General features: G+C 37.6%; 1 long non-coding RNA gene across 1 annotated transcript in view; it reads right to left on the reverse strand.

Moving 5' to 3' along the window:
• Nucleotides 1-14308, reverse strand: part of LOC117655080 (uncharacterized) — a 46435-nt gene that overhangs the window by 10158 nt on the left and 21969 nt on the right. The window contains exons 2-6 of the long non-coding RNA XR_015734115.1: nucleotides 13834-13921; nucleotides 6539-6603; nucleotides 5629-5715; nucleotides 4733-4865; nucleotides 2488-2536 (exon numbers count right to left, since the gene is read on the reverse strand). This is a non-coding gene — a long non-coding RNA (uncharacterized LOC117655080). The remainder of the gene's footprint in view (nucleotides 1-2487; nucleotides 2537-4732; nucleotides 4866-5628; nucleotides 5716-6538; nucleotides 6604-13833; nucleotides 13922-14308) is intronic.

Below are 14308 nucleotides of genomic sequence, written 5' to 3' on the forward strand. Positions count from 1 at the left end.
GACACAAACTTGAATCACTATTGCTGAAATACTCCAGTCTTGTCTTTTGGGACACCATAGCCCCAAAGCTTAACTAAATTATAAAGCATGCAAGTCAAAGGAATAATTGTGATATATAGCATGCATTTCTGGCAACATATTTTTGTGTTTTTTTTCCTAGAGTTCATAATGGAAATAGACTGTATTGTACTATTTTTCATATGGTACAGTCATATTAAATAAATCAGTGATAATGATGGTGAACAAAACAAAAAGATTAAATGCCAAAATGTTTGGAAAAGTGAATGAAAAATTAAACTTATTTCATTATTTGAATAGTTATTCGATAAACTGGCAGACATTATATAGATGTTTACACAATTTTGCTTTCTTCTGTTTGTTTGTTTTTTTCCATAAATTACTTCCCAAGGATGTATAAATTATTGTTGCAAGTCATATAACAAAGCTGTAAAATGAAGTATTTTTTTAAACTTGTAAAAATTATTTTAGAAAAGGATTGTGGAAACAAAACAGAGGGAAAAAAGGAGGGAGGGGGGGAAGGAAGGAAGAAAGGAGGGAGGGAGGGAGGGAGGGAGGGAAGGAAGGAAGGAAGGAAGGAAGGAAGGAAGGAAGGAAGGAAGGAAGGAAGGAAGGAAGGAAGGAAGGAAGGAAGGAAATGGGAATTTTTCTATTTCAAAAATAAAACTTTGGAGTAAAATTTAATACAATAATTCTGCTTGGTCCATGAGTACTGAAAGTTTGCACTTTCAATATTTATTTTTGAAGCAACTACCAAAAATGGCAAGAGGAACAGCTTTTATTGCTCCTCTTCTGGTAGCTGTTAAGATAGGAGGAAGAGAGAGAGAGAAGGAAGAAAATTAGTCAGCATATCCACTGACTGGAAAAGGCAATTTGATCAGCCCTGTCCACAAATATAATACGAGCAAATGGGAGAGATGGAGTTGGCATTCTACATGCTATCGCCCCAATCTAAGATGGGTGAGATATCTGAGCAGCATGTGATACACTCTACTACTTCCTTACTCCACTGAAATATCCCGTAGGATATCACTACTGACAGTCCTTGACTTATGACAACAATTGAGCCCAAAATTTCTGGTACTATGTGAGACATTTGTCAAGTGAGTTTTGCCCCTGTTTTGCCCCATTTTATGACCTTTCTTGCCACAATTGTTAAGTGAATCACTGCAGTTGTTATGTTAGTAACATGGTTATTAAATGATCCTGGCTTACCCATTGATTTTGCTTGTCAGAAGGTTACAAAATGAGATCACATGATCTCATGTGACACTGCAATTGTCATAAATATGAATCAGTTGCCAAGGATCCAAATTTTGATCATTATGTGATCATGAGGATGCCGCAATGTGAAAAACGGTCCTAAATCACTTTTTTTCAGTGCTGTTGTAACTTTGAATGGTCACTAAATGAACTGTTGTAAGTGGAGGACTAGCTGTAATACAGCAGCCTGACCTTATTCCCCATCACTCTAACTCTCTGTTACCTTCCATGCTATATCAAAGTTTGGCCAAATGGACCTAGAGATGGATGTTGATATATATTTCTATGTATTGTACAGACAGAATTTTAATAAGCCTTAGAAAGTTCTATTATAACAATAGCATTAGCAATAGCACTTAGACTTATATACTGCTTCTCAGTGCTTTACAGTCCTCTCTAAGTGGTTTACAGAGTCAGCATATTGTCCCCAACAATTTGGGTCCTCATTTTATCCACCTCAGAAGGATGGAAGGCTGAATCAACCTTGAGCCAGGTGAGAGTCGAACTGCCAAATTGCAGTCAGCCAGCAGTCAGCAGAAGTAGCCTGCAGTACTGCATTCTAACCACTGCACCCCACGTCTTATTATCAGGATGCAAACAAATTCCAAAGATCAAATTTTCTAAATTTCCAAATAAAAATTTCTCTATCATAGAGAAACATATCATCAATATGAGGGAGAGGGGAACCCAGTTCACACAGCTGTAGAAAACTAGGACTTTGAAAACTCATTTGTAGGCAAGGCGGAATGTGTGTACAATAAGAGGTTAACAAAATATTTAGCTTGGATTTAGGTGCTTACATGTCTGCCCTGGACACAGCTGAAGTGAGAGCCACAGCGAAAGAACCGACCACCACATGTTGTGAAATATCTCTGAGAAATAGAGGCTAAAAGCCACAAAGGTCTCTTAGGGTAATAAAAACCCCAGAACTCAAAAATCTAGGTCAGATGACTTTTAAAATGGTGTGAAGATGGCCAATTTGTGATTTTCAGTTCTTAAAAGATGGATTTTGTAAGGTTACGACACTGAATGGCTTCATATATATTAACTGGATTATTCCAAAGGGTGCTTTGCAAACCTTTTAGATCTCGGTATCACTTGCATTTTTTCATATTATTATTCATAAATTATTTCATATATTACAGAAAAATGGGGGCAGGGGGGGCTTACTACTGGAAGAGGAGGCAATTTTATATGTTTCCTCACTTGGTTCCTGTGTGCTACTTTCACTTCTTTTCCAGAGAGCACCAGAAATCTGCAAGAGGAATTTCAAGAGTATTTAGGGAACTGCTAAAATAAAGGGAAATTAATTATAGCTATCTCTGATTTCCACTTGATGGGTTATTCAATGAATCCCATAGTCAAAAGTCAAGTAAATAGATAGTTGGGGTACTCTAGACCCAATGTTTCTCAACTTTAGCAATTCTAAAAAGGCTAATCTTCAACTCACATAATTCCCCAGCCATCATATGTGTGTGTGTGTTCATTGAAGAATTTATGAGTTTAAGTGTAAAACAATGGAGACTAATGCACTAAACTAAAACCAAACATAAGAGGAAGTAATCCTATACCCATCATAATTACGTTTTGATCTTCTCTGCTCTTAATAAAAATAAGCAGAACAGCCAACATAATATCTTAATATGATCGCATGAGATATTCCTCTCAATGATCATGCCTCCATAGGACACAGGGAAGATTGACTGTACAGCAGAGATCAATCAATTATTCACTGGCTGTATCTAACTCTTCATGGTTCTATTTTTCAACTCTTGGATGGATTTCAGAGTGTACTGCTGAGATTTCAATTTGTATGATATTAAGAAGAGACAGTCTGGTATGGTGGTTAAAGCAAAAGGCTAATAACCAGGAGACTCTGAATCCAATCCTATTTTAGGCACAAAGCCAATGGGATGACCATGGGCCAGTCACTCTCTTTCAGCCCTAGGAAGGAAGGAAGGAAGGAAGGAAGGAAGGAAGGAAGGAAGGAAGGAAGGAAGGAAGGAAGGGCAAACCACCTCCAAAAATGCTGTCAAGAAAACTGCAGGGTAGTGTTGGAAGAAATGTCCATCTGAGTTCAGTTCCAAGTGGGGAGAAAGACACTGGACACATGGTGACTGCTTGAAAAGATGGTTTAATGGTGGACAGGACCACATGGTTTTGAGGTCCTGGGCAAAAAGGCACATGGATGAGAGAGAGAGAGAGAGATTTATACCCTCTGTTGGGCTTTGAATTTGAGCTTGTATTCTGATTGATTGTCAGACTCCCATGGGGCCATGCAGGGGTAACTTTGTAGGTTGTCTTTTGAGTCCCAGGTTTGGTTAAGCCTTCCTGGGTGATGCAATCTCCCCAGGTGCCATGTGGTGAATTCTGTTGTTAGATGGATAGAGGGCTAATCCTATCTTTGTTGGATCTTGGGTGAGGACATTTGCTTATGAATAGACCTAGCTATATCTTTATCTCTTAAGTGCTGACATCTGCTGTGTGGGCTATTGAGGAGGGTGGGAGCTATTAAGAGTGAGTCTGCTTCCTGCCTAAAAAACATGTTTCTCCATTTCTCATCTAGGGAAATATAATATTCTGCCTTTTTAATATTTCCTAGAATATTTCATTCTTTTAGGAGAGGGGTGGGTGCTAACTTCCTACAGTAGTGGAGGTAATGACCAAGTAGTGATCCAGGAATCAAGATTGATTCAAACATATGCACAACACACACACACACACAAACACAAACACATAGATAGAAATAGGGTAGAAGATCTTAAGAAGGATCCTTCCATGAAATCAGAAAAAAATATTAATGTGTGTCCTCTGTTCACCAAAGATTTCTTACTCTTGCATAAGAATGGGCTAGTGATGAATGTGTATAAAAATATGTAACAGGAGTAGGATTTTGATTATCCAGTTACAGCCATAAACTTGACTTTTTAAAATATATTTCCCACCCTCCAGATGCTCTCACTAATGCAATACAGGTAGTCCTTGACCTACCACAGTTCATTTAGTGACCATTTAAAGTTACAATAGCACTGAAAAAGTGACTAATGACCATTTTTCACAGTTACAATTTTTTTTGCAACATCTGCATGGTCATGTGATCAGAATCCAAATGCTTGGCAACAGATTCATATTTATGACCATTGCAGGGTCCCAGGGTACTGTGATCCCCTTTCTGACAAGCAAAGTAAATAGGAAAGCTAGATTCACTTAACAACTGACTTACTAATTTAACACTGCAGTGATTCACTTAACAACTGTGGCAAGAAAGGTTGTAAAATGGGGAAATCTCACTGAACAAATGTCTAACTAACAACAGAAATTTTGGGCTCAATTGTTGTCGTAAGTCGAGGACTACCTGTACTGAATATTTTATTTTATTTTAATGAATTATTTGAGCCCCCAAACCAGAATACAGCACCATAAGAAAATAACGCAAATGCAGAAGACTTACTGAAGTAAATCTCTTGACAATTTATAATAATAACATGATGCTTTTCAAAACCAATGGATATGTCTCATTTTTCCTTTGTTTTCTTTTTTCTGTGGAGGTTCAGTGGAATTTCCAGATGGAAAGTCAAGTTAGTCTGTTGTAGCAAAAACAGCCTTTCAGTACCTTTATAATATAATAAATGCAGACAATAAATCTGCTAGTCTTAAAATTGCTACAAGTCCCTTTAATGTTTTGATAGGGATGAAACTGATTTAGAAGTTAAGAGTGGTACAATGGTTTTTCTAATACTTTTTGCAAATGTTTGAACTGGTTAATGGAAACTGGGATATAAATCTGAAAAATACATAAATAATGGATCCTAGAAAAACATTACACTTTATTTCAGTTTATAGTCAAGAGCATTTGAAACTAAAACTTTTTCTTCTCCATGTCTCTGTCTCTGTCTCTGTCTCTGTCTCTGTCTCTCTCTGTCTCTCTGTCTCTGTCTCTCTCTCTCTCTCTCTCTCTCTCTCTCTCTCTCTCTCTCACACACACACACACACACACACACACACACACACAGTTTTTTCTTCTTAATTTATCTTAATTGACTCAGAAAATAGAGCCAGGACTTTGGATGGAAACATGTAATTACTTCTTCCAGCAAAACCATTCAAATCAAGTGAATAGAATGAACAAAGGATTATCTGTAGCATCTTTTGTGCTGGCCAAATCCTAAGTCATTCCTATTGTCTAAATAATGACAAGTCATTAGTCAAGGACATTCCTCAACAACCCAACACTGTTCTCCCAGTTCACACAAATACAGGACAAATTGGACGCAGCCAAAGCTAACAGGTAGATTATTGAAGCTTGAGGAGTTAATGAAAAGGGGATAAAGAAATGGCCTACCTTACATTTAAAAGACTTTAGGAGAGGAATAAAGTCACAGCAGAATACTGTGTCTGTCCATCTGCAAGGCCAAGCCTGATTAATATTTAATCCTAGGAAATGTTAAGACTCTGAGTTAAACTTGGAAATAAAAGTTATTTTTGAAATAAGGTATCAGGATATATTTCCATGCTGCTGCCAATAAAATTTCATCAACGTATCCATGTATTTACTAGGAGCCAAGTGTACCTCAAGAATGTCTACATTTTAGTGGTGTAAAAAGAGAGTGTTTATCTTATACATTAATAGTGTTCATTCTGAGTGTTATAAATTGCTTTTGAATAATACTTTGGGACTGAAAAATGTATTTCAAAAGTGGATATTCTGTATCTGATACCATTTCGTTCTGTATTTGCTGGGATTCAGACGAGACAGAAGATAAATATACAATTTAAATATTACAGAAGATAAATATACAATCAAATAAATGATTCACTTCCAAATACAGGTAGTACTCGAGTTACGATCGTAATTGAGCCTAGAATTATAGTTGTCAATCTTGGCCATCATTAGGCCAAGGGACCATGGGACCCTGTCTCATTTTATGACTTTCACAGCTGTTTTTAAGCAAAGGTCACAGTTGTTAAATGAACCCATTTTCCCCAGTGAGCATTTTTTGCTGGACACTGGAAGTAAACTCCAGAAACTCTCTCTCAAAAAACCCCCCCAAAAATGTGGTCACGTGATCACAAGATGCTCAAATGAACATAAATATAATCCAATTGCTAAATGCCCAAAAATGCAATCACATGACCCCGGTGGCTGTGTGTGAGTGTGCAGCTATTGGATCTTCAAAATCTGGTCGTAAGTAGGGCTAGGGATGTTTGTCATAACTCTAAATGGTCATTAAGCAACCAGTCATTAAGTGATAATTACCTGTAGATGATCTTTAGTCAGGCACAATCTATTTTCTTTTTTTCTTCCTTTGTTTTACTGCAATCCTAACAAATATAGTCAAAGACAAAGTAGAATTCAGGGTATCGATTTTCCTCTATCAATTCTATCCTGTGCGAGCTGCACTGGCTCCCGGTGGTCTTCCAGATGCGCTTCAAGGTGTTGGTTCTCACCTTTAAAGCGCTCCATGGCTTAGGGCCAGGGTATTTACGAGACCGCCTTCTGCTACCGATAACCTCCCACCGGCCAATACGGTCTCACAGAGAGGGCCTCCTCAGGGTGCCGTCGGTCAAGCAATGTCGGCTGGCGGCCCCCAGGGGGAGAGCCTTCTCTGTGGGAGCACCCGCCCTCTGGAACGAGCTACCTCACAGAATACGGCTGATTCCAGATCTCCCCACTTTCCGTAAGGCCCTGAAGACGTTTTTATTTCAGCAAGCCGGCCTGGCCTGAATAGGTTTTTATGGGTTAGTTTTTTAATTGTATTGCTAGGGGTTTTAAATTGGGGCGGCCATTTAATTTAATTTATTTTTAATTATTTTAACTTTTATATTGTATGTTATTTTAATTCTCGGCTGTTCACCGCCCTGGTCCCTTCGGGGAGAAGGGCGTGATATAAATTTAATAAATAAATAAATAAATAAATAAATAAATAAATAAATAAATAAATAAATAAATAAATAAATAAATAAATATTAATCCTACATTGGATAATCAGAGACTATATATTTTAAGACAATAATTTAAAACTGGCCATCAGAGTTTGACAAAGACCTAGTCAAAACCAACTAATGAGTACTGTTTGTCTTTTTTTCTTTTTTTTACGGAAAGGGAATTATGAGTCTAAGAGAGAAACAGCTCATTTGAATTCATTATTTTTATTTTTTGAGTTTTCTTTTCATGAGTCAGAAGCACTCCAACCTCTCCAGGTTATGTGAAGATCTACCACGGATGATCAACACTTTGGATTTGAAAATGAAAAGGCCATTGTCTGCCATTGCCTTCTGAAGAAACTGCATCTTTTCCTAGGTTCACATAAAGCATCACACTATGGCCATATCCTTATTTCAAATACATACGTTCCTACATAACCTCTGTGAGAACCCTAGAAAACACATAGGTTCTTTAAGGACATGCCAGTAGTTGCAATATGCCAACACGTCCCTTTTGAATCATATTATCTGAATCTAAAGCACTTCTTCCTTTCCCTTCAATTTACTTTCTACCTGTATGTTCTCTATGTATCGGCCTATCATTTTTAGCCAAGTTGTCAAACAAGGTGCGTTGAATATAGGCATGGTTTATTATAATTTGGGATTTGTAAATTGATGGGTGCAAAACAAAGCTCAAAACAGTTTATTTCATGAGCTTCACAAATTGGATGCCAAATGTTAAAAGATTGTGCATGTTTATTAGAAAAGTGTCCCATCTGAATAGCTATAATATTATATTTCTGCTGTTGTTATACTGTATATATCTCATATACCACACTGGAATAAATTTATTAATATTAATTTTGCAGGTAGGCAAAAACTAACTGGATTCGCTTAACAATTGGATGATTCATTTAACAACTACATTGAGTCATATAATGGCCATGGCAAAAAAAGATTATAAGTGTGCTTACAAGTGTGATTGGGTGTGCTTGATTCACTTAACATCTGCCTTGCTTAATAATGGAAATTCTGGTCCCATTTATGGCCATTAGTTAAGGAGTACCTACATTCACAACTGGATCTATTTTATTACAAATGTGTGTGTGGGGGGAGGGGGAAACATGCCTATTTTGTATATAGTCTGCAGTTGGAGCAAGGATAATAAATACAGGTATTTCTTGCCATGGAATAAAAGTGCAACAGAGTTCAGGAATTTCTCCAATAATAATTTTCCTTGATAGGATGCAAAGTCAGAATTCACTAGGAGAATTCAGAACTCACTAGGAGAAGGATGCTGGGAATCTCATCATCTTTCAGGCCTTTCATTTTCTCTCTTTCTACAATTTTGAAGATCTTTTGATTATTTTATCCATGACAGCCAAGCACCAGAGAGAAGCAAAACTGGAACACCAGAAACTACCAATCTGCCTGTTGCCCAAGGCAGCATAGAATTTCCTTCTTCCATTCATATCTTTCTAACAGTGAATAAAAATGTGTGTGTCTGTGTGTTTTCCCAGCACTCCCTGAATGTCCACTGCTAAAGTGATGTTATTTGCCCTAAAATTTTGTACATGCAGCAGAAAGAAAAACAAGGGAAGAGATTTTTGGGGAAAAAACACATCTGATTTTGAATATTCTATCAAGTGTGACATATACTAATTAGATGGCATGAAGGTTATGCTGAAAGATTTTTTTCCCTATATTTATTTATAAGTACTACAAAACCCGGCTATATTTTGGATGTTTTCTTTCATTGCCTGCCTTCTTCCCATTTCCTTTTTGTTTAATAAATCTGAGATTTGATGATACTATTTCTCAAGGTCTTCCCTTCCTTTCCCTTCTCTTCCGTTCCCTCCCCTCTTCCCTTCCTTCCCCTTCATTTTCTTTTTCCCTTTCCCTTCCCTTCTCTTCCTTTCCCTTCCCTCTCCCTTCCTTCCCCTTCTCTTCCCTCCCCTCCCCCATCTCGTGTCTTCCCTTTCCCATGTGTCTTATAGAATACATGAGTAATCTATTGCTTTCTCTGGCAGAGGATAATTGGGATAGGAAGATGGGGAGTTGGTTAAATTTATAAATAACACAATTTGTTTTACAGGAAATTAATTTTAATTTAATTTAATTAATATCTCTGTTCTGACTCTATATTTTTTTTAAACTTAAAGTACAGGAAGGTTCTGGAAAGACTAACCAATATACAGGCATACACAGCCAATATATTACATTCAGACAATTGTTGGGAGAAAGGGGGGAGCTCTCCGGGACTGGTTTTGCCTGAAGCTGTAAACATCAAGTGTGGAAATAGAATGCTGTATAAAACAATGCTTCAATTCATTTCTGTCTATCCATGCTGCTGGAACTGGGCTGCACAACTCCATGAGATCACTAGATGGCAGTTAAAAGATACAGCAGCTCTAACTCTTTGCTGCCATCTAGTGAGTGTTTGTAGACCACATTTTGTAGCCCTAATACTTATTTTTGTGTTTGGGCATTGGGGGAAAATTATCTTAAATTCAGTTTTTCTTTCATTTGTATAAATATGGAGTATTTCAGAGGGGAGTTTGAGCGCTTGGAGACTGTGTAGATTCCTTGGACTAAATAGTTCAGCTCAAGTATAGTTAGTGAGATGATCTTATATTAGAGTCTCCAACGTTAGAGGGGTAATAAATGCTTTTTAATGTTTCTATCTTGCAAAGATTGCTCCATAGAATACAACATAGACAAAATAATGCTAAACATCTTCTAAATTCTAAAACAAAATACTCCAATCAGAGGTGCATTTGAGATTTTAAAGACCTCATGTTCAGTCAAGATTTGTTGCTGAAAATATCAAGATGGAATTTGTAACCCGAAACATACATTATCTCTTAAAGTTAAGAAAATACTGATGTATCTAGCTGTTATTGCTTTCTGTCTGAGCAGTACTACAAATGGAATGTGATTGACATAAAATATTTTCAGAATATTTTTCATATTTTCAAAGTGAACCTAGCTGGGGCTTCTTGACTTGGCCAAGACATTTTGGTACATTCATTTTTTTAAACATATGGTCGGGAAGTCACAGATTTCCCAGTGAGTATTAATTCTGTAGCTCACATATGCAATCACACCGAAATACAGGTTTCAGAGGTGGGAGAAGCACGTGACAAAAACCCTATGTTGTGATATTGTGCTCATTTCATTGGATACATGAAGTGTCGAAACTGGACGGATTTAGATATGAATTGAAAGTGATGTGAAACTGGCAGGGATAATGGAGGGGAACACAGATTGATTAGAAGCAGAAGATGGTTACATACTGTAGGAAGTTAGCACCCACCCCTTTCCTAGAAGAATGAAATATTTTTTAGGAAATATTAAAAAAAGCAGAATATTATATTTCCCTGGATGAGAAATGGATAAGCATGTTTTGAAGCAGCTCCCATCTTCCTGCCCCCACCCTTTGTCAATGGGCCATTAAGGCCTGGGCCAGTCTATTCTACATAACAAAGATCTACCTCCTTCAGGCACAGCCATAGTAGGAATTGTCAAAGATCCAACAAAGATAGGATTAGCCCTCTACACAATAGCAGCAGAAACTCACCACATGTGGCCTGGGAAGCACATGTGACCATCAGCCAGCAAGGCTAACTAAGACCCTCATCCCCTGGGAGTCTGACAACCAATCAGGATACTCTTTCGGGGCCCCAAGAAATGCAAAACCCGAGGATTTACTGTATCTGCCCCTTTTCTGTTCAGGAACTCAAGCCATGTGATCCTGTCCACCATTAAACCATCTTTCCAAGCAGTCTCCATGTTTCCAGTGTATTTTTCCCCACTTGGACCAGAACCCAGAAGATATTTCTTCCAACAATACCAAACAGACTACAAGTATCTTTATCATTTAACAATTGTAATGTGTTTTCAAATTAGTTTGTTGAGACCTTCGGAAATAACCTAAAGCTACTCAGTGCATGTGCTTCAAATTACTGTCCCCAAATCAACATAAATGTATCCTCAATCTGGGTTGAATTTGACTCAAGAATGTCTTGACCTTTTCAAAGCTCATGAGTGGATCCTGCTAGATTCAGTCTCCAGCATCTTCAAAAGATTAGGCTACATTTTCCCAAAATAAGTGAATTAACACTACTACTCTCTATCTTTCATGTTCATCCATTAAATTCCATGAATGAATTTCTAGATCTGGGGTGTCAAACTAAAGGCCCTGGGGTCTGGATCTGGGGTGCTTAGATCTGGTCCAGGGGCCCACCCTGAAAACACCAAAGGACTGGCCTGCTGTGCCTTTGCCAGCGAAAACGGAGCTCAGGAGGGCCACAACAGGCAGAGGGTTTCAGGAGGCCATCACAGATGAAAATGGGGCTTGCAAGGGCCGCCTGCAGCCCTGTTTTTGTTGGCAGAGGGTTGCAAGAGGGTGTTCAGCCAAAAATGGAGGTCAGGAGCCTGTTTTCTCTGGCAGAGCGCTTGGGCCACCTCAACGCAAATAATGTTGATCTGGCCACGCCCACTCTGGCCACGCCCACTCTGCCCCCCCCCCCAGGTCAACATATCAAGGCCTCAATGAAATTGAGTTTGTAACCCCTGCTGTAGACTATTCCCATTTTCTCATTTTAACCAGATCCAAGCTATTGAGAAGATAACTTCACTGAGGAAAACCTTGTTGATGGGCCTGAATTCCCTAAATAAAGGGCAGAGTAAAAACAAAATAGTATTACCTTGTTTTCAATATACAATTTCTTTTTTTAAAAATCAAGTTTTATTACTATTTTTTCCTCACACACACACACACACACATTTTATGAAACAGAGTATTGACCATATCGTATCATATACAACTTGTCATATCCAAATACATTTTACTTAGTTACAATTTCTGCCAAAATATTCTTTTTCCATATTTTTAATCATCTTAATATTTCTATTCTTATTTATATAAACAACATCTTCTTTCACCCTCAAGTTCTAATTTCTTCATTTTTAATCATATATATTCTCTTTTAATTTTTTGATAATTCATTCTTTATCCTAGTACATTTAAAGATGTTCGGGGGGGGCCTTTCTTCCATTTCATTAACTGAATTAATTGAAATTAAGAAATAAAATTGAAATGTTAGTAAATGATGTAAGATGAAATGAAATATATGTAAGAAGCAAAAAAAAAATTGTTTAATGTTATATTGTTACATTGTTACTTTGTATCGGGTGAAATGCTCCCAGTTCGGACTGGCTGGGGCAAGTAGGTAGTGATGGTGGCGGGCAGTTCGGAGATCCGGTAGCAAAAATCCCTTCCCCCGCCCAACCTCCAGCTTGCTTACCTTCGCACGCCTGCCTTGCTTCGCTTGCTGTAATCCCTGCAATCCATTGCATCAGCAAGCAACTGAATCTCCCTACCTGCAATCAAGCTCATCAGTGAGCAGCTCTATCTGCCTGCCTGTAAGTTTTTTCCCCCTTTGGGAACTTTAAAAAAAATAGTTAATTGGGGTTTTTTTTAGTCGTTCTTTTTTTAGACTTAGCCATTTAAAGTTTAGGAAGTTTTAAATTTAGCTGCTTTTATATAAAAATAAAATAAAATAAAATAATATTTGTGCTGCTTTGTGAGATTTTGTGTATTTCTGTAGTGATTCACATTCAATAAATGGAAGAAAAATCGGGGATGCCTGGATACCATAGAGAAAAACACTGAATTGAAAATTAATCCACCAATAGAGAGAGATGGAAGGAGTAGGGAGATGGAAGGAAGGGAGAAAGAAAGAGAGGAATAGAAGAAAGGGAAGAGGAGATGAAGAAAGGGAGGGGAAATAAGAGTAGGAGAGGTTAGATAGGGAGGAAGAAAGGAGGAGGGGGAGAAAGGAAGGGGAAGTATAGAAGGAGTAGGAGAAGAGGGAAGAAGAAGGTAGAAAGGATAAATGAAGGGGGAAAGGAAAGAGAAGAGAAAGAGAAGAAAGATTGCTGTAAAACAAATCAATATACAATTTCTAATGTGCAGGGCGTACCTTTGCTTTGAGCATCTTAAACAATAGATGTTTTTCTTTCCCTTTGGCATAAGGCACATTAACTGCAGCTTTGGAAACTGTATTACTATATAACCTACTGGAATATTTGATTACTTAGACAATGCAACTTCCATATGAATGATATCTGATGTTAGCACTATGTATAAATAAGACTTGCCCTGCAATTACAATCTGACTTCCTTCACCATGGCTGATATCCTAAGACTGAAAGGACCCCAGTGAGTGAAGAAAAACAACCTATTTCCTGCAAACTTTCCTGCTGAATAATTACTTCCTCTGTTTATCTGATGTGTGTTTCCTGTGACCTATTTCCATGTGTTTCACCCTTGCTAGTGATTCTTAAGGACCCAGTGAAAAGTAAATCTTTGTGTTAGAAACTGGACATTTTCCCTGCATATTTCCTTTCACTCAGAAGACTGAATAGACATAGAATCAAGATCCTATTAGATTTTTTTCCCCCTTGCTAATAATCAATCTGCGGAAAGGCAACCACATCTCCTGCCCTTTCAAATTAAACTTGGCTGCCCTATATATAATAAATTGTAGAACCTTTCCTATTTTGTACTTAAAGTATGTTTATTTTAGAATGGTCACTAATGTAGATAAAATGAAGAAATACCTTAACAAAAATGACAACAATGGAGCATACTTGCACTGCACACAATTTGTGGGTATGTGTAGCGAAACGTATCAGTTGTTTGATATGTCTATAATTGAAATAGAAATACAATATATTTACAATAATATATAACAGAATAAGAGAGTTGGAAGGGATCTTGGAAGGCTTCTACCCAACCCCTTGCACAAGCGGATGTAATTGGTTCTGTTCATATGCTTGTACCAAATCCAATTTTGAATATAAATTTTAGATTAACAGGGTATAATCAGAGATTAAAAGTTCAGAAAAAATGGATTAAATGATTTGAGAATCATCTTTTTGGCTTCTCATTTAACAAAACATAATAATGGAATAACAGAGTTGGAAAGGACCTTGGAGGTCTTCTAATCCAACCCCCTACTCAGGCAGGAAACCCTATACCCATGATGGCGAACCTATGGCACAGGTGCCACAGGTGGCAAGCGGAGCCATATTG

The sequence above is a fragment of the Pantherophis guttatus genome, chromosome 4 (genome assembly GCF_059756535.1).
Source record: "Pantherophis guttatus breed Tessera chromosome 4, ASM5975653v1, whole genome shotgun sequence".
In the NCBI taxonomy this organism is placed as follows: domain Eukaryota; kingdom Metazoa; phylum Chordata; class Lepidosauria; order Squamata; family Colubridae; genus Pantherophis; species Pantherophis guttatus.